This window comes from Parus major, chromosome 3, assembly GCF_001522545.3.
Source record: "Parus major isolate Abel chromosome 3, Parus_major1.1, whole genome shotgun sequence".
Classification (NCBI taxonomy): Eukaryota; Metazoa; Chordata; class Aves; order Passeriformes; family Paridae; genus Parus; species Parus major.
The window spans coordinates 68,722,861-68,743,221 of record NC_031770.1 but is presented as its reverse complement, the minus strand read 5'-3'; the positions used below and the strand labels follow the sequence as shown (position 1 = coordinate 68,743,221).

At 44.3% G+C, this 20,361-nt stretch overlaps 1 protein-coding gene and 1 long non-coding RNA gene across 2 annotated transcripts in view; both read left to right on the top strand.

Annotated features, from left to right (window-relative positions):
• The window catches only part of FOXO3 (forkhead box O3), an 87,599-nt gene extending 81,151 nt beyond the window's left edge, over positions 1-6,448 (top strand). Inside the window, exon 3 of the mRNA XM_015620523.1 lies at positions 2,255-6,448. The gene's annotated coding sequence lies outside the window, so the exon portion shown is untranslated. The remainder of the gene's footprint in view (positions 1-2,254) is intronic.
• A 4,547-nt stretch (positions 6,449-10,995) lies between these two features.
• On the top strand, positions 10,996-19,981 carry LOC117244060. Its single transcript, XR_004496450.1, has 2 exons — positions 10,996-12,481; positions 19,722-19,981. It is a non-coding gene; the product is annotated as an uncharacterized LOC117244060 (long non-coding RNA).
• The last annotated feature ends 380 nt before the right edge of the window (positions 19,982-20,361 follow it).

The window sequence follows — 20,361 nt, the reverse complement described above, 5'->3', positions numbered from 1 at the left end:
TAACTCAGGGTAAATAGGCTTTTTGTGGTGAGACAGAAAGCAAGACTGCGTGAGCCTGTTGCAGATTTTAACAGGGTGACTTGAAGGCAGGCAGGTTAAGACTTTGAGCTAGCTCTTTTCATTTTTAATCCATTTGCAAAGTCCGTGTAAACAGAGCTGTGAAAATGGAACATAGCTTGGTTCTGCTGTGTGATGCACATCTCAGCTGTGCATCTGTCTCCAAAATGTTGGCACTGTCTGAAGTACAGGTCCCACAAGAAAAAATATTGGGCAGTACCACTTCCACAAAAGATGCTGAACTTAACCCATCCTCCAGTTTTTTTCTCATCACTTGGTTTCATAGCATAATATTAAACATTAAGCAATATTCTGGCGCTTTATTAGGAGTTTCTGTAGTGTTTTACTTTTAATCAACAGCTTTATTCAAAGTCAGCAAGACTTCTCACACGTGCCACAGTTAAGCCTGTGCTCAGCATAACTGGCAGCTGCCAGAGATGGAGCTGACTTGCTGGGCTGTGGCATTTGGGACTGGAGCCTTGCCTTCAGAGGATGCTGTGCTTTGGGAAGTCACTCATTTCCAGCTCCCTCTGGTGCTCAGGATTTAAAAGTAGAGAAATGGGCTTGAACTTGTTTGAGCTGCTTACGAGCCACTAGCCAGGTTTTACTGGGGGCTACCAGGCCTGTCTGTGTGTCTTCTGCTGACCTTGTTACGGCCATCGGGGCACACCAAATGGAGTCATTGCCAGGCAGTCACATTAACGAATGGCCAGCGTTAATTTGCCCTTTGAAAATGAAGAAATCAATATGTTGATCCAGTCGGAAATCCCTTTATTCACAAAACAGTCTACCCCAAACCCCTCCACATAATTAAGGCTAAAGCCAAATTTTGTTTGGGTGAAATGCACAATCTGTCTGCTCCCTAAGCTGTGCTGAATGAAGTTCTCCCCTAATGGCGCAGGGAGCAGCTGTCACGCTGTTGCTCTAATAACCATGAGACAAAATGATTAAATTTCCATCAATCATTTAGCATTATCAGAATAGGTCATTTTAATAAATTGTTATCATAGGATCAGTGCCTGGCACCTTAGACAGGACACAGTCTTTGAGTGATCCTCCTTGCAGGAGATGCCCATCTTGGTTAAACCAGCAATTCCACTAAATCCACCATTTTTTATGACGGTGCCTGCTAGTAGGGTCTTTTGAAAGTAAAGACATTCCTGTAATCAACTCAATGGATTTTTGGTTTCAAATGTCCCCTTATTCTTGCACTGTATAAAAAATCATCAGTCTTTCATCTTGGGGAAAATCCTAAAAAGGTAGTAAGTGATGTGAGGGGACTAAACCCTGTTTTCAGAAGCCATTTCAGAGCCAGAAGTTACATGTCCAGCATGTTACATTTCTGAAAATGTGAGAGGATTTCATGGGAATGTTTAAATGTACATATTTTCCGAAACCCTATGTGGTGCCTGCCTATATCTTGAAGCCACTGAGTACCTTTAAAACTCTGTCCCCTTGGCCCCCTTGGTTGAAATGTTCATCTATTTTCAGTGTTTTACCTACTTACCAGGTCCCTTCATAGTCATCTCCATGCTGTATCCAAGGTTTCTTCCCCGCTTTTCTCTCTCGACATAGAAACTTCTTTGCTACCGAATAAAATAGACCCTAACCCAGTTTTTAAAGCCAGCTGGACCCTATCTGTTGCTGGTGTGTTGTGTTAGCAGAAAAATGGAAAACTCCAAAGGCCACACTGAACTTTGTGGCTCCTTACTGTTTGTCTTGAGCAGCCTCTTCATCTCTCCTTCAAGGGTGGTGGTGGATGTCAAACACTTACAGAAGATTTATTCAGCTTTTTGGTGATGCTGAGAAAAGGTGATAGTGAAAAATGGTGAAAAGCTGGAAGGTCCTTCATTGCTTCTACCTGGAAATATGCTTAACAAATAGACAATGCACTGGGTTTCTGTAAATCAGACTTGACCATCATTTTTCATCAGAGAGAGGGTTTTTTCTGTCCTGTTTGGGAGCAGCTAAGCCAGAAAAGAAACACATGAACCTTGGCAAGGAAAAAATATTTTCAGGCAGGGTCATCTTATTCCTTGCTATATGTTTGAAGTTCGTGGGAGTAAACATATCTAAATTGCTTCTCAGTGTAAGCTATTGTTTTATTTGGAAGTTTGCTTGGTTGCCTTTTTTGTTGTGTATTTTTTTTCCTACATGCAGTAATCTCACTGTCTTTTCTTCTTTTTCTCCTCTTCAGGCCCTCAAACTGACACGAGATGTAGAGAGAGAACCCTTTGCCAAATCTGCTGTCAGCAAGTGGACAGTGATACTGTTTACAGCTTACGACCTTTGTGATCCCTGCATTATTTTCCTAATGAAGCAGACTGTTAATAGGCCCCTTACTGGAGTGAAGAACCTACTCTTTTATTTTTCTTTCTTTTTTTTTTTTTTTTTTTCCTTTTTGTTGGAAATTGAACTCATTCTAGAAGTATGCAAAAATCTTCCTTTTCTGGGATGGCCAAGCACCTGCTGTGGAGACAATGTTCAGCACCATCCTGTTGAGAACACACTGTGTAGCCTTTACACTAGTTACTTGTCAATGAGTATGTGGTGTTTCAATATATTAATGGTTTGTGGGATGTATTAAGTTGGTTTTTCTTTTTGGAGGTTTTCCCTATCTGCCCACCCTCCCCCCTACAGCCTCCAGTTTGATTTCCGTAGATTTTTAACCATTGTTGCTTTCTCTCCCTGGGGAATCTGAGGCACTGTGCACATGCATGGAAATGACCGTAACCCAACACTGCTCAGGTGTCAGGGTTTTCTGAAGATTCAGCGTTTGTTAATCCTATCAGCCAGCTGGATTCCAGAGAGGGGATGTGCGTGGCCTGTTTGTTTGTTGGGTTGGTTGGTTTGTTTCTTTCTTATTCTTTCCTTAGTTTTAATGGTACACCCCTGTTTGCCATGAGGGTCAACCTAGAGTTGGTTGCAGAACAAGGGAAGTTGGTGAGTTTGCCTCCTGGCTCATGAGGACGGACTGACAGCAGGTGCCATGGTCCCCACATGCACCGAGGCAGGAGCCCCTTTCCTGCCCGCTGGAGCAGGCTCCCCTCCTGCCTCACGTTAGCAAAGCTGCCCTCACTGCTGCAGTGAGCTGGTGAGGAGTTATGGGCTGAGCTGCCACACAAGGTGGATTTAGTCACCTGTAGAGATGTGTTTGAAAACACAGAAATTAAAGGAATGGGCAGCTGGGCATCGGTAGGTGACTTGCAGTGACAATGCCAGGAGCTGAGGCATAGATCGTTGCAGGGTGTGTTATGGCATTAGTGATCCTGTTTATTTTTGTTGTTGTTGTTTTGGACATATCCTTGATTATTTTTTCCTTCTCATTATGTATAATCCATTGTGGCAGAAGAAGCAGGAGTGGGAATGGCAAAGTGACAGTATGATACAAATGGCTTTTCATATGAGCGTAGATTGTAGCAGGATAAATGACACTGAAAGACAAGGCAGTTTTATATATTTTGCTTCTAAGATTTTCTTTTGTAAAATGAATAATAATTAATAATAATAATGAATAAAAGGTATGGTGCTGTATAGATCCTCTCTATAATCTGGAAAGTTTGATTACTTTTTATTAGTATCCTGGGGGGGGAGGGATACAAAAAAAGAGGGGAAAACACCAGTGGTACATAGGAACTTGGTATGAAGAGGTTCTGAATAGGACAGTGTATACATAATTCTCCAAAGCGATATATGAAGTTGTTTTTTTTTTCCTTTGCATAAAAGCATTATGCATATAAATATATAAATATATTTTATTATGTACAGAAATGGATCATTATGCATGGATGTTAGGAAAACAAAACTAGCATTTTAACCCAAAGTCTCAGTGCATGAGTTCCCACCGACCCGTGTCCCATGCAATGTGGAGTGACTCCCTCTCGCCACTGCCACCGCACATGCACAGTCATGCACCAACACTCACACACATTCATGTGCCCTTCCTCACTCCTTACTTTCCAGGTCCCTGAGGTGATTTTGGTGAAACAACGGCTCCTAGTGTGATGGAAGTTTTGGTTTTGTACCGTAGCTCCCATGCTGTTCTCTCATAAAGATGCACCTCTTGGTTTCTCCCCTGCCAGTTTTGACTGTGTAGGCTCTGTGCAGTTGTGGTTAGCATAGCCCTGTAGCATATCAACTCTTCCAAGCAGCCAAGGGTTTATCATTTGCCTTTTAAAAAACTTCTTTTTCTTTTTACACTGAGGGGTTCTATTTGTTAGTGTGGACCCAGTTTATTGCATTCATTGGAGCTGGCTGGTGCCCATTGCCGATGTCTATCAGCAGCCGGCTTCCCAGGATGTTCGTGTGGCATAGCTGTGCACCCTGCTTACCCGAGTCCAGTTGCAGACACCTTTTGCTGAAATTGGACAAGAGTTCATCACTGGCCTCATCTGAGCGTGTGCCATTAGCTCTTAGCTTCGTGGTACACCCCAAAATGTGAGTGTATGCTGAAGCACTTCCTTCTGGTGTTCTTTTGCTGAGGTTTCTCTGCAGCTGCTGCCCTGTGGCTGGCCTTGTTCCCCAGCCCCACATTTTGGCTGTTGGCAGAGCTCACTCGGCGCCTCCCCGTGCTGAGATGCAGCTTTTGATCCCTACAACAGATGAGCCTCCAGTGAGACCCCTGGTGCTGCCCAAAGACACACTATCACTGACAGATCAGTAAAGCCTGACTCCATGGTATGGCCAAAGTGACCAAACCCCATAACTTTTTTTTTCTTAGTTCAGATTCAGTTCTTGTCAAACGCAAGGGAAGGCCTGTTGAAAATTTAACTGAAAAGACTGCAAATTCTGCTCTGTTCCAGCAACTTAGACTGCTTGGGTTCAGGGGAACTGCTTTCCACTGGAAAAAATGAGAGATGAAACTATGGCCTTCTCTATTCAGAAAATGGAGAAAAAACACTTGGTTTAGAGACAGCCCATCAGTGTCAGAGAAGTCTTCTTAAAAAGAAATAATAAAAGCATTAGTGGCTGAAAGGCTTAACCTGTCTCCCAGCAATGTCAAGGGGAGCATTTCCATTGGCATAGCTGGGACAGCTTGGGCCCCTGCTTTGGAGAACATCCCAGCACCCACTGAAGAGGGATGGACTTGGCCATCCTCTTCAGTTTGGTTTGGTTTGTGTTGCTCAGTTTTGGGGCCAAAATTTTCAAGCAGAAGTGCCTGCTGTCAGGCACCAAACATTGGGGACTCCAGGGTGGTCACAGGGGGCGAGCTGCTCTGCCCTCATGGCTTCTTGAAGGAAGGGGAGGTGACAGGTCCCCCCCAGGCCTGGGGACGGTCATCACCCTCTACACCTGCTGAGGTGCCCAGCAAAGGCCCTTCACTCCAGAGGTGCTAAATAAATCTCCCTGAATTCAAAGGGCCAGGTATTTAGGTGTCAAAATTAAGCCTTGAATAGCTAGTTTGGGGAACCTGCTTTTTGAAAAATTGGCCTTTGGGTCTTTGAACATGTTTATGCCTGGAAGTTTTCCTTGTGAAATCATGTAAAACAGGTGAAGGTCAAGGTCACAATTACATGGTTATCTTTTGAACACTTGGTCTAAACAAAAGGTCTAAAAAGGTGTTATTTATGCAGTTTCTAGTCACAGGTTGGGGCTTGATTTAATGATTTTGTGAAAAAAAAAAAAAATCTCTTAAGAATAATCAGATAGTTAAACACTGCTTAACTCCAGAAATTTTTGTGCCACTGCTTAAAAGAGTTACCTTTTAGGTCATGTATTTCTCCAAAATTATATCATTGCTTGGCAATTGGTGTCCTGTAAGTGTTTCAAGTACACAATATACCTTTGGAATTGCCAACAGATGCGAAGGGGGACCAGATACATTTCGTAACTATGGGTTGGAAAAAATGGATTGTACATTTGGCTTCACATGTTTAACTTTTTTTTAAAAAAGTTGCATGATTGGAAAAAATATGTATACAGTATCTGTAAAACTGTTTTATCTGTTTCTGTTTCAAGCCATGTAAATTGGAAGAATATTAAATCCACAGCCTTATCGCGCATGGCCGTCTTTACATACTGAAGAGCTGAACAGTTTTTACTTTTCATTTGGGCTATCTTGTACTTTCATTTGAAAGCAGACACTCTCACGTTGCAGTCTTACTGAGGATTTTATATTAAAAAAAAAAAAAAAAAAAAAAAAAAAAAAAAAAAAAAACCACAACGAAAAAGGATGCTGCCCTGGAGGAATATATTACCTTACTACTCAGAAGTTGGAAGGAAGTTTGTTTTGGAGCAAAACCTGCCCCTTTCCAAATGAAGTAGAGACGCAGTGCTTACTCCACTTGGTGTTAGTAGATATTGCCTTGTGTATTCCATTTTAAATTGTAATCTAGTTTGTAAAAGAGATGGTGACGCATGTAAATAAAGCATAATGGATCTCTACGTTGCACATTTGCCTTTGCTCTGTTTTATTGTGTCATAGACAGACATGTAAACATAGGACCTGGACAAGGGGTGATTTTCAAGCATCAAGTGAAAATGACTTGGGTGGGGGACTTGGGGCTGGGGAGGGGTCCCCAGCCTGCATCCACTAATACATGTCAGTACATACTGACGTGGGCTTCGGCCCTTCCATGCTTCAGCCAAGCCAGTGCAGTTTTGGTGGTCAAATAACCCCCAGGGGGATCATTTACTGCTGCTAAAAAATCACAAAGTTCACTTGAATCTGAGGACAGAGGGGGTTGTCCCCAGGGGTGGCAGCTGTACTCTGCAGCTGCAGACCAGCTCGCCTGACCAGTCCAACTGCAGACCTGTCAGGAGAAGGGTTACGCCCCGCACCATGGGCTTGGCTGGGTTTCACACTGTCTCTGAAAAATGCCTGGAGTATTTGAAACCACCCGTTTGGGATTTGGGATAATAAAACCAGCAGCCTGACTCAGCAGAAGGCTATACCGAGGGCTCTGGCTGAGGCACTGGAGAGTGTGCTTGGAAACGAGGGACATGTTGACAAAAAAACTCTTCTCCCACCCTTTTGGGAAGCCAGAGATGTGTATGGTCTTTTGGAGTCATCTTTCAGGAAGAAATGATATTTTCAAGAAAAAGGAGCCTTTCCTCACAGGGTGGGAGGGGGTTCTCATTACTCCGGGGGGACAAACTGCGATGTCCGTGCAGAGCCCACAGCAATGCTATGCCAAAGTACTGCAGCAATAAAGAGCAGCTTGGGGATATCCCTTGTTAAACATAACAAGAGCTGCTCAGGTTTTGTTCTAACTAGGGATAGCCTGAAACATGACAAGATCCAGACAGAGAATAAATAGCCTTTGACCCGGAGAAGGTGTGCATTAAATCTCCCAGAGTGAGAATGTACTTGTCCTGCAGCAACTACAGCTTCCTCTCACAAACAAGAGCTTTTTTCGCTTGCTTTTTTCAGAAGGCTTCTCCAACAAGGCTCTGCCAGGGAAGAACCTGTGCCCACTGCCTTGGCATTGCCCCACTGATTTTTGGGACAAACTATTGTGATTGTTAGGCCCAGTGAGATGCCAGGTCAAAGGGACTCAACTTTAACCTGAATTTAGGCAGGGGCGGCAGCAGCAATGAAGATGAGCCGATCAAATCCTGAGCAAGTTTTGTGCTGAACCTACTTGGGTCTGTTGTGCAATGCCTTAGCTGTGACCTTCAGTTCAACCAGCCTTGGAATAGATCATTCTTATCTTTCAAAGTACTTTCAAAATAAGTCCAAACATTTTAAAACTTCTCCAGTTTGTCCCAGAAGGCAAAAGACTTTCAAGTTGCTGCTGAGGCTGGTGAGGCAATAGAGAGCTATTTTAGGAGCTCCCCACCACATATGCTGAGTCGTGAGTTCAGCCAGACCAGGGAAAACAGTATTTTACAGCTCTTGTTTGGTTACTGCTTCCAAGGAAGTTAGGAGTGCTTTCAAGAGGGCTGAGATAAGTAAATCTGGGAGGCTACCTCTTTTACTGGTTGGAGCCATCATGACTGGAATCTCCCCCTTCAAAAGGAAGTCTTCCTGGATGAAGTGGAGCCCAAGCTAGATGGAGTAGATACTGTTCTTGCTGGTACACAGATTCATCCCACTGCCAGCAGCTTCTGCAGTGTCTCCTGGCATCTCTCTTTGCCCAACCCAGCCCACAGAGCTTTTTTCCCACTGGCTCTGCCTGTGGAATTTTTCAAAATGAAAATATATTTATCGTATAAGTACAAAGCATAGAAAATTTCACTAGAACAACAACAACAAAAAAAATCAAGTAAGCTTTTTTATGTTTTTTTTTTAAACTGTAGTTTAAATCTTTGAGAAACTTTGGAATTGTCTGACAAAATTCAGAATCTCCATCTTGGAATTTTTATTTTTGCACCTGGATTTTCTTTGCATACTCAGGACACGAGTAGGTTTGCATATGTCAAAACATTTACTTACTAGAACAAAGCGTCTCCTGCTTTTATTTTTTGATCGTTTGATGACAGACCAAGGACCTGATTTAATCTAGAAAATGAGATAAAATGTCCCAATTCAATAGGAACAACTGGCCTAAATGAGGCTAACTGTTATAACATTCTTTTATTGTTACATTATGCCATGGAGTTTAAAGATGCCTATATCCTATGAGTGACATGTGGAGAAATGGGAGGAAAACTGTAAAAATACACGACATGTCATAAAATTGTTTCCAACTTCCAAGACAAATATAATACTGATCAGGAGTTTTTTCCCTCAATTTTCACTCTTTTTGAGGCAATACCTTAAAACTTCGTTTTTGCTGAAATTAAAAGCACAGAGCAATTCCTAAGTGTTGCCTTTCCCTGGGGATTAGCCTTCCAGCAGTGCTCACTGCAATGGGCAATGAGGCTGCTGCTGGCACCTGTGGACCCTGGCTCCATATCATACATATCAGACTTCGGCGCTTCTTCATGCTCTGAGGGCCACTGTAAACCCTGAAAAATCCCATGGCTGGTGCAGCAAGGTCCAGTGCAGGAAGATGGGAAGGACATCAGTGGGAGCAAACACAGCAGATGCCAGCACCTTGCTCTGGTAACCTCTCTGAAGATTCACCTGCTGCATGGACAATGGTTCCTTCTGCTCTTCCTAACCACCTTGGGAAAGGATGGCATTGGTTAGAAAGTGCTAGTTAAGAAATACAGGTGTACTCTACCTCTGACCTCCAAAGCAAAAGATGGAGGAAAGCTGAGCATTGGCAGAGTCACCTCAGAGGTGCTCCCTGGAGAGCAGCAGAAGAAGCTGCTCCTAACACCTTTCCCTCCAGGAGGGAGAGGTACAGCCTTTCCAAGCTTCTGCTGTGAATGACTGGCCTGGTGCTTGTCTTGCATTTGTAGTTTCAGTAGAAAATTCATTCTAAAATTTCTAAATTTGTTCGAAAATTCATTCTAAAATTTCACCAGTGCTTTATCTTGAATCTCTATCAGGCTTCTCTTACTTAAGGCTAACCAGGCTTCTACACCATTAACTAATTAATGGATGAATGTCCTGGAGAAAAGTCACTGCTTAGAAAGCAGTAAAACAACTCATAAAGACATACAATAAAAAAAACCCAAAAAACCAACAACCTTTTACTCATTAAATGAAACACATTTTTATTCACACTTCTCTGAAGAGTCGTATTTGCAGTATCAAATTGTGCTATCAACCTCAGTGTGCATCTGTTAGTCAAAATTTATGGCGAGGCTGTGTCATTTATACAGAAGCTTTTGCTGTGTGCTGTCACTCAGCCTAGCAGGCTCCCATGGAAAAGCCACAATTCAAGAGAAAATTCTACTCTGCCTGAGCGGTAATAAAATGACAGTGGCTTTCAGAGCTGGATCTAAGGCTCTTGCTGAGGAAGGCAGCTACCTTTGGGTGTCTTCTCTGAAGCTTCTGCCTCTGGAGAAGGTAGCAGAGGGGAAGGCCAGGCATGGATGCACAGGACATGTGCGGTGGAGTTGTGTTTGCTCTGCAGTCTGGGTACAGTGGTTGTCACCAAAGGGTCAGCGCTAGCCAAGTTACACAGACAGGAGCGTGGGAAGTTTCCCAGGAGTAACACAAGTGCAAAGCCTCTCTTCCCTCCTCCTCACCCATACCAAGCACTTCAGGGTGAGCCCATTTCAGTCTTTTTTTTTCACCAGAGGACGTCAAGGGGAAATGCAGAAAGTGCCCTGAATTGCTGGGTCCTGGGGGACGTGGCTGAGACTCTGCAGCTGCATTTCCAGCCTCTTAAATCTCCTACCTGAACATCTTTGCTTTTCCATAATGTCTTCACCTTCCCTTGCCAAAGCTTTGTTCCCTTGTTAAGAAAGGGGCTATGGGATGACAACATGATGTTGCTGTTAGCAGGAAACTCAAAGGGATGTGTAAGGAGCGGGGGGTTGGCCACCTCCCACCTTAGGAATTTCATGGAACATGTATCCAAGGGGGCTTCTCCTTATATGCAGAGAAAATGTCAAGAGATGTGAGGACACAGGAGTGAAAAGCAAAGCAACAAGTGGAAAAGGTTTTATAGAATGCAACTCTTTAAATGATACAATGCCATGGGGGCATTTGAACCACTTTTTCATTCCCTTCAGTCATATCTTCAATCCATGTCTAAAGTCACCAGTGATTTCCATTGCTGTCAGCAATGATCTTCCTATCTTTTAATCCTCATGAATCTTTCTTTGGAAATAATTTTTTTTCTTCTTTTTTTTTTTTTTTTTTTTCATTCTATGACTTTTTTACATTCTCTGTTTTTCTAAGGCTAGTTATTAAAATATTTGTTGGGTCAGTTATGTAAGTTGTGGACATGATTATTTTTTATGAGGCTTTTATTTAAGCAAGAAGCCCAGGTAACACAGTTACCTGGTAAGAGCTCATTGCCAGCACAAGTGACAGCATTCCAGCTACACTAGGAAGAAACACTCCTTGTTTTGCTGCTTCGAGCTACACCTGAGCCTGAAGACACAGTTTGCTGCTTCTAGCTGCATCAGCCACCCTTTCCCAGTATAGCTAAACCCTGAACATTGCCTCACACCAGCTAGTGTGGTCTGGTGGCTGTGTTCACAGGTCTGCTGATGTAAGGAGATGTAGAGCTGAGAGTACAAATGGTTTGTGGACCTCTTACCAGGTATGGCAGCTCAAAGGGACACGAGCCCACCACTTCAGAGCAAACTCCTACAGACAAAAGAATGGGAAAGAAATTAATGCCTTGTTCTTTTAGAACGGGTCTCTCTTTGTTGGTGCTCTGCCAAGTCTTTTTGTGAGAAATGAATATGGTGAGGTAACTTTGTACAAGTTTAGGTGCAGCCCAGACCAGCTACAGAGCTGACAGTGGTGTCTGCTCTCTTCCAGTGCTGGCACGTACGATCAGCAATACTTCTCTGGGCCATAATCTACAAAATAAAACTGAAAAACTTTGATTCTCTCTATTTCAGTGAGTCAAGAATCTGAAAATTCTTCCAACTGAAGCTTATCAGAACTTGAACATTTTATGCTGATCACCTCATCCATAAGCTAACAAAAGGCTTATCTGTGTCTTTTCCACTGTAACTGGCAGTCCTCCGTAGGCGCATGTTCAGCATTTCAAGACTAACTTAAAGGTCAAATTTACCATACAGGCAGATTGGATGAGCTCGTGGTTGAGGAAAGACCATCTAAAGGTGGCTTGTCTAACATCTGTACGCACACACACACACATTCAGGGTTCACACACATTTCTTTTTGGTCTAGCCTTGTCTCAGACATGACCCATGTGCCGAGTATCAGGATAAAGCTGTACTAGAAATGTTAGATGTGGGTTGAATGTAAGTCTGACAAAAGAAATGTTTGAAGAAAGAGATGGAGCAGAATTACATTGTTCTGATCCCTCGTATTTGAAACCTGAGTTATGACAAACTGCTGAAGTACTTTGTGTTTAAGCAGTTTTCTCCCAAATTTTTGGTAGGCCATTATGGGATGCAGACTCTCATGCTGGAAAACAATGACCAGTCCCTACATCCTGGTTCTACAAACTGTCCCTCAAACAACCTGGTCCCTGGTCGTGTTCTTTAAACTTCTGTTCTAATTGTGAGTTTTCAGCCCCTCTACCTTCCACCTGGCAGAAAAACCACAGGTGCTTCACCAGAGAGGAGGAATTTGGAGACAGCAACTGCTTTTTCACCGAGACACTTCGATAGCTATTGGCTTGCTTGTGTGCATTCCTAAAAGTAGGACTTGCGTGCGATCTCCCCTCCCAGCTGTCCCTATCCTCCTTCTGTGACCTTAATCTTGTGCCACACTTGTGTCCCTGGTCCTCCTGCCACCTGCCCCACCCAGCCTTGGCGGGGTGCCCATGGCTGTGGGGCCCTGGAGACCCAAAAGTTGGCAGTAGCCTTTGAGTGCTGGTTTGCCAGCCAGCCCAGCAGCCGGAGGACAGGTGTCTAGCAGCCAGCAAGGCCCATGTACAGAATGAGGACTGGCAGCACGTGCCAACACGAGAAACTGGGAGGGAAAATCAGCCAGGTGAGATTCAGCAGACAAAGGTGCTGTGCTGAGGAAAGAGACCAGCTGCCAGATGCCGAGTGGGCCACAAACATCAGCCCTGGAAAAGGGGTGTTGTGGGCAGTACTGTGGAGTTGTGCCACTGGGGCCCCCTCAGATGTTTATACCACCCTGAAAAGGAGCAAGGATGAACAGAGTCAGTGAGAATGGGGACCAAGCGGGGAAGGATGATGTTATTTGTTAGAACAAGTTGAGAAGGGGACACAAAATACCTTTGCATTACTTAATGTAGAAAATTACTTAGAACTCCCCACCCTTTATACCCACTAAGGAGAGGACATAGCCATGTTTCATCTGCAGGAAATTTAGGTTATGTTCTCTTAGCTATGAGGATAATTAGCACATTTCCTAGAGGTGTGGACTTTTCTTCATTAAGGGTGTTTTTTGGGAGCAAAACATTTGCCTGGATTTTCCATGGCCCTGCCTCAGAGCAGGAGGATGATCTCCTGAGGTCACTTCTAACCTCATGCTCCTATGACTTGCCTTAAGGACTTAAATCAGCTTTAAAACAAGACAAAAAAAAACCAAAACAAAACAAAAAAAAAGGCACTGAGGCTTCTATCCTTTCCTACCTGAGGCCCAGTCTCTATGTACAGTAGCAAACTGTTATCTTTTCTGTTGGTTTGACTGTAACAGGTATTGAGTAATGTTGTCCCACTGTGCTGACGCATGAGCCAGGGTGTGCCCCCGACCCCAGGGAGGTTCTGATGTAGTTCAGTCACAGAATCACAGAATATGCTGAGTTGGAAGGGACGCCTCAGGATCATGGAGTCTGACTCCTTCTGGACCAGAAGTATAAATACAGGTGAAAATACAGACATTGCTGAAGTGGGTCAGGTTTGTTTCAGAGCTGACCTGCTTTCCCTGCTGGAGGCATGTGTTGGTCCTCCCGGCAGGGGCAACAGGCCAGACCAGGAAAAGGTGCAAGAAGCAAAGCCCCTGCTGGCTGCGAGCAGCAGGACTGGAGTGGGCAGGGACATGTCAGAGAGAGGCAGCTTTGGGTGAGCACCTGCTTATCAGAAAACCCAGGCCCTGCTGGAAGATGCAGCCTGAAGCCTTTTGGGGTGTCCTCATCATTGTTCCAGGCCACCAAGTCTGGTGACTGGGAGGGTGTCTTTCTGGGGCAGGAGGATCCAGACAGTCCATAATGGCAACTGTGGGCAAAGCTCTGGTGCCTGAGCAAGAAAATTATGCCAGAAGAAAGGAAGATGCTCATGGCAGCACCAGCCTCCTCTCCTGCTGGCAAACAAGAGTGATGGCTGCGTCCTTGCCCTGCAGTAGGGCCAGCAGTAACCTCACCAAACAAGGTTCCAGCATAGTCAGCCAGTAAACTGTACTGGACTTGGGCTCCCAGACAGAAAAAACAACCCCCTGCCTGTTGGATGTTTACATTAGAAGTTTATTTTACAGTTCATTTCACAATCTGTTTCTCTTCTCCCTTTGCTGTGAGGTGATTTATGGTGCTGCAGATCCTATCTTCCTGCCCTGCCCAGAGCACAGACCTGGAGAAAAACCTGCCAGGGGTCTGTCCTTGTCCTTATTGCTCTTTCATCTTCAATTGCCCTTGCCTATGAGTAAAACTAGAGCAGTTCCATCCACATAATGATAAATGAGTCTCTTGCTCCCTTGTTCTGGTGTTGGTGTTTAGAGGGGTGGGTGGCTCAGGGTCTCTGAAGAGAATGAGCAAACAAACAAGGTGCCAAGGGGTACCCTGACCCTCCCTCTGGCTGACTCCTCTCCTGGTCCCACTGGTGGGGTGTTGAGGACTCCTGGCATGCTGTGGGACTGCCGACCCCTGGGTGTGGAGGTGCCATTCCTGGCTGTGAAGCTGTTGGCTCCATGGCTGCAGGAGATGGCTGATCCTTGCCCGTTCTGTGCCGTACGAGACTTTCAGGGGCTGTAGAGATTAACTGGGGTTGGTTGCTCAATGGTACATTTAAATGCTGATTTTTTTGTTTCCCTGTCTTAGCAACATTCAGGGAGGTGATTTAGCTTTGCTGGTTTAATCAAGAGCTGAACATGCAAAAATGATGTGCTGCATTTTACTGAGAAAATAAGAGATCTGATCAGAAGACCTGGTGAGAAATCCCTGAGTAATACTTGACCTTCCTTGCTGTCTGTGTGCTTTGAAGGCAAAGGATTTAGTGCTTCCTTGTGCAGAGCCAGGTGTTCCTTATGAATAACTGTAGCCAACCTAAAAGCAGGAGGAAGTGTGTTTAAAAAAACAGAGGTGTGGTAATGACCCTATCAAGCTTTTTGTACATTGTGTAATCCATGTGCTGCGTGTGGCTCCTGAAGAGCCTGCTCCCCAGTCATGCCTAAATCATTCCATAAAAACAATAACAAAACCCTAATAAGTTGACTGGCAAGAGGGCTTTGTTCCTTTTCCCCAAGAAAATGGTGTTCACCTCACATAAATATGAAGGTTTGTGGGCTGAATGCTTGTGTGACAGACACAGTGCCTTGTAAACATCGAAGACAAAAGTTCCGAAAGAAGTTTTCTCTTGCAGTTTTCTTTATCACCACTAATTGCCCTGATTATGACAATGTGTGCAGATGGTAAAAAACAGAATAGGTTCACATGGAGGGCACTGAGAACCTATGATTACCTAGATTAACAGCTAAATAAGTGTCTCTCCACAGACTTGAGCAATTTGCACCTTTTGAATTGCAGTTGTACCAAGTGTGGGGGGCCATTTAATGGTAAGAACATTAAGAAATTATTTTCATGTTCAACATAATGCAAACTAGAAGTCTAGAAAAAGTGAAACAATTTGGCAATACATGTGTTTGGGCTCTAGGGGACTAGTCCAAATTTAGTCCATTCCTACAATGGTTAACAGTGTTTAGAGGCAATATAAAAATACCTGCTTTTTGCTCCTTCCCTACAAAAAGCACATATAGTTTCATGTAACTGAGGAATGATTCTTTCTTGTGTGTAATAATTGTCCAGAAGTTGTTGTTGGTGAATGATGGTGGAAATAGAGAAACAACTTTGTCAGGGAAGTACAAACTTCTCTGCTTTTGTGCACATGACTAAATACTTGAAGGGAAGATCATTCCACCATTCATTTCACCATTTTATATGTCAATAACACCACCAAACAGTGCACTCAAGAATACTAAGCTAACACTTTGGCTATAGAAATTGACCTTAGATTAGCTAGAATTCTATCTCATAAGCCCCAGTAAAGCTTAAACCATTTGCACCAATACTGTGAAGCTGAGATAGGTGTTGGGGTTTCTTGTCCTCTAATTGAGAGTGCACATTTTAGGAAAGGTAGAAAAGCTGGCGCTGCTCAGCAGCCTTGTGTGGAGACATTCTTAAAAGTTAGTAAGGAAGTCAAAGGTAGAACTGAAAAGCCGAGGGATGGCAGCAAGGGTGAGGATGATTTCTGCAGAATGATCAGGAGGTGCATTTCGTAAGAGAGAAACCTTCTCCCTGGTTAGTTTTTCATAGCTAGCAACCATGCATTGCAGTTTCTGTCTTGCAACACAAGTTGTCTGCAGAGATTGTGTCTCCCTACCTGACCTGCATGCCCTGAAAGAGGGGCATGAAGCCTCAGAGGAAAAACACAGCCCTGGGGTGTCCTGTGGACCCCAAATGACCTCTCAAGCCTGGTATAAACTCTGCCCAAGAGGCATTGGCAGTAAACAGGCTTCCTCTTTGCAAGCCTGCCTTCACGTGGAGCAGAAGTGGAGAGGTTGTTCCCTTCACCTCCTGCCAACCTCTCCGGCCAGACCAAACTCAAAACCCCAAGGGAAAAGATTCAACTGGTGTGTTGCCACATCCTTCCTCTGTTTTTGCTAATCCCATTTCTCAGTCTGTTGGCTCAGGTCCAACATAATATCTCAAGGACACCCCAGTTCCATGGGGGGGAAAGGAGAGATGCAAACAATTTTGAAAACACTTGTTTACATTATTTTGTAATTTCTCAGGGATCTCAAATTAAATACAACCCATGAAATTAAAATAACCCAAGAGAAAATGCTAGTAAAGGGCTTGCCAATATATCCAGTGAGGACTACAACATGGTAAACACACTGCTACTGAAAGGAACAGAGAGATAGCTGCTAAAGTCTGGGGTTGTCTGGTTTGCAATTCAAATTTAGTGCCCATTGAGGGTGTCCACTTCCCAGTTCCTGAACAGTTTGACTCCTGAACCTTTGCTTCTTGCAGTAGGCCGTGTAGATTTGGGTCTCCACAGTTCTTTCCTACAAAAATCATGGCAATTCCTGAGGAATGGTTTTCTAGCACTTTGGTCCCTCACATCTCTCAAGAATGCAGTGTAGGATTAAGGCAAATCTACGATGTATTTTCAGAGCAGTTTGCATTTAGCAGTGCAACACGTAATACTTACAGAGGTAAACCTTCCCCTAAAAGTACGTGCTGGACAAAGGGCATAGGCACAGGGCTGTCCCCGCATTGCCACTGGAAGGAACCCAGTGGGACAGGGACAGGGCTCCAGGAGCTGCATCCAGGGAAGGACAGCTTCATGTGAGATTGGCAGCTCAGGGGTCTGCCATGGAGCAAGCTGTGAGGGCTGTGGACCATGGGCACGCAGGCCAGATGTAAAGGAGCAAACTGCTGGCATTAAAAGAGCTCCTGCTCTTTATTCAGCATTCAGAAACAGCCTATGATACTGGGAAGGGACGGATCAGAGATCTGTGGAGCGCTACTTTTTCATGCTGATTGAAGGGGACTGCATTAATAGGGCTGCTGAATGTTGATAAGGGCTGCTATAGTGAGAAAAGCCAACTGATATGATAAGACATGTATTTTTGTGTCATGTTTCAAGCCATTTAATAGCATTGGGTGGGGGTGGGGTAACGTGAGCAAAAGTCGGGTTAAAAGATGTCCTTTATGTTAGAGAAACCTACTTGAACTTGCTTTCCTGTAGTTTAAATGAAAAACTGGGTTAAATTAGTTCTGATAAAGCACTAACTGCATGAATTATTGTTCACAGGCAGGAAAAGTGCAAATTTCTATCACAATTCTGCCCATGCATCCTTTTGGATTTGGGGTGGGTTTTTTATCACCTCCCACAGGACAGTACTTGAGGCCTTTCCTGAATAATACCATCAGTTGTATGAAAATGCATGTGAGGGTTCTGCATTACCACCAGCCCAGGGACAAGGATGCCAAACTTGCTTTCATTATGGATGATTTGATTAATCTTTTATTGTGTCTGTGAAAGGCTATTGAACCGACTCGGACGTGTTTTCTGTGTTTCAGAGACTCATGGTGGTTTTTTTATCCAGCCCCTCCCCTTTCCCTCTGAGCACAGAAAGCCTGCAATTGCGGGCTGTTTTCAAGGATGGCAGCTTTTGCTGACAGCCAGGACTTGTTGGGGCACAGAGTAGAGGAGCTGGATTGCACTTGGACCAGAATGAAAGCTATTTCGTATGGTGCCACTCAACCCCCCAGGGCTGGGACCTTCCCTCATTTTTGGATGTGCAGGCTTGGAAGCCAGGATTTGGCCTTGGAGCAGGCATGTCCTGTGATTCCAGCTGTAATCAGTTGCTCCTCTGCTGGGGGGAGCAGGCACCCAGTGAATCCATATGCACTTCCATGTCCTCTGCCAGCACCCCTAACTTCTCTGGTCATGCCTTCCTGTGCAAACCAGGAAAGAGTAACATTTACATGAAAACTCCCAGGAACTGGGTGATTACAGAGATCCTCAGTTCTGCCATGCTTGACCAAAACCAGGCAGTGGTTCTGAGAGCTGCTGTACAGGGAGTGTCTGACCTTGTACTACTTGATTGTGTAGAACACCAAACTTGAACAAATCTTGAGCAGGCCTGAGGGCCTTTGGAGTAGATGAGATTTCTTCACTTGTCTCCTGTTGCCTGGAGCCCTTAGGAGTGGGGTCTGGGTCTTTCCAAGACCTTTTCACTTTGTCCCCCCCTCAAAGCCTTACCTGAAGCACTTGAATGTGCTGGCAGCTGGTGTTTTTCCATCAAGAGGCTGTGGTGGTGTGAGCATGTGGCAACACAGGTGAGGAGCACCCAAAGGGCACTGCCAGAGGGAAAGGGAAGGGCACCCCCTGTGAACTCTGGTCGTCTCAATGAGCCTCAGGTCCCTCCATTAGAGGCTGGCAACTTGCTCCTAAAACTTTGCAGTGGAGAAGCAGCTCCCTTTGTAGGACTCACCACCCTGCTAGACCTACATTCAAATCTAAGTGTCCTGGGGGGTGCTCCATGGTCTCACATCTGTCTCTGGATAGGATCTGTCTCTGTCACTGAAGACAGCTCTGCCCTCTTAGCCTGCAGTTGAGATATTTACATGATTTTTACAACAGTGCAGTGTGCTTGTGGAGGCAAGGCAATTTTTCCTCCTTGCAGACGCAGTTCTAGGTCTTTCTGGCAGCTTTCTGTCTTGGCTCACAGGGTCATTAATGCTGTTAATGGTTGTAAAATTACTGTACCAATTCCTAGTATCAGTTGACTTTGGCCTTGAGAGACGGTGCTACCCTTTACACTTTAGCATTTCACAAAGACTTTAAATGCTGGCAGAGAGCTGGGCATGAACTAATCTGGGCAGCGAGTTACAGGTTGCTTCACTTAAGCTTTTCCACGTGTTGACTTCAAGATCATAGTTACTGTATGACTCCACTGATGTAAATGTGAGAGTTCATTTTTCCCCTTGCACTTGTGACTGAGCTTGAAAAATTAGTTCCTCTGAAAGCCTGTGTGTTTTAGCATTTGCTAAAGTGAACCTTTCTTTCCAGGCAAGTGAAGTACTGGGCTAAGATTGAGCTTTGTGATTCAATTCTTTCAGCCACTCCTCACCCTTGGCATGAGGTTGAGGTGACACAAGGTACAGATCATTTCCTTCAAATAAAAAGCAAAATGTTCTTCTAAGTAGGCCTGAAATATCCATGACCTGAAAGCTCCTTCAGGAATAAAATTTGTGTTTCGGGGTGGGGATGTCAGGTAGATGTATCCCATACATCTTTATCTGCACAGCATGCATGTTTCTTTCTATGATCCTTCACCCAGAACTGTATTTTAATGTTACAACTGAAGACGTGTGTTTAATTTTCGTGGTGCCTGTAAGAAACTCCAGGCTCTTCTGAAGTCCTCTGACGATGTAAAGTGTTTCACAATGTATGAAGAGGTAATTTGCATGGAGAATCAATATGCTAATTATTGTGTCAACGCTCATTGTTTTGGCGTGTTTCTTGGCTCTTTGTCCCAGGGTATACAGCCACGTATGGTCCCAATTCCTCTGCGAGATGTAAGATGTGCCTTGGCTCTGCGACAGTCACAGGACTTGTTAAAAGAGATGCAAACCAAAGAAGACTGGCACAGCTTGTACTGTCTTATCCAGTCTAGCTTCATTCTGTCAGGGAACATCAATTAAATCAGATGAAGAAATTAGGGAGCTTTTGTCTAGCTGGTGAGTTAAATAAATATTGATTAAAATAAAATGATTGCTAAGCAGATGAGTCAAAGTAACCACCATACCAATTTGTATGTTTATATAAAGCCAAGTGGTGTGGGAATACAAGTGTCAAATATAGGCCCAGAGATGTTCTCCTTCTTCGTTTTATTTATTTCAAAGATGGTTGTGCTCTGAGTCAGGGACCAGGAATAGTTGTGCCAGGCACTGCGGTGCCTCAGAACAAAAAGATGAACTTTGCCTCTTGGCTTTGTCAGCAGCCTGATGGCTTTTTGGGACACTGGGGCCATGCACACGGGAGAAGCGTGAGAAACAGACAGACAATACAGCTTTTAACATCATGGCTCCCAGCGGGAAATGGTATAAACACAGGGCACACACAACCTGTGGCTGCAGAGCTTGGGGCCGCTGAGTTCCTGACAGATAACACCGTGAC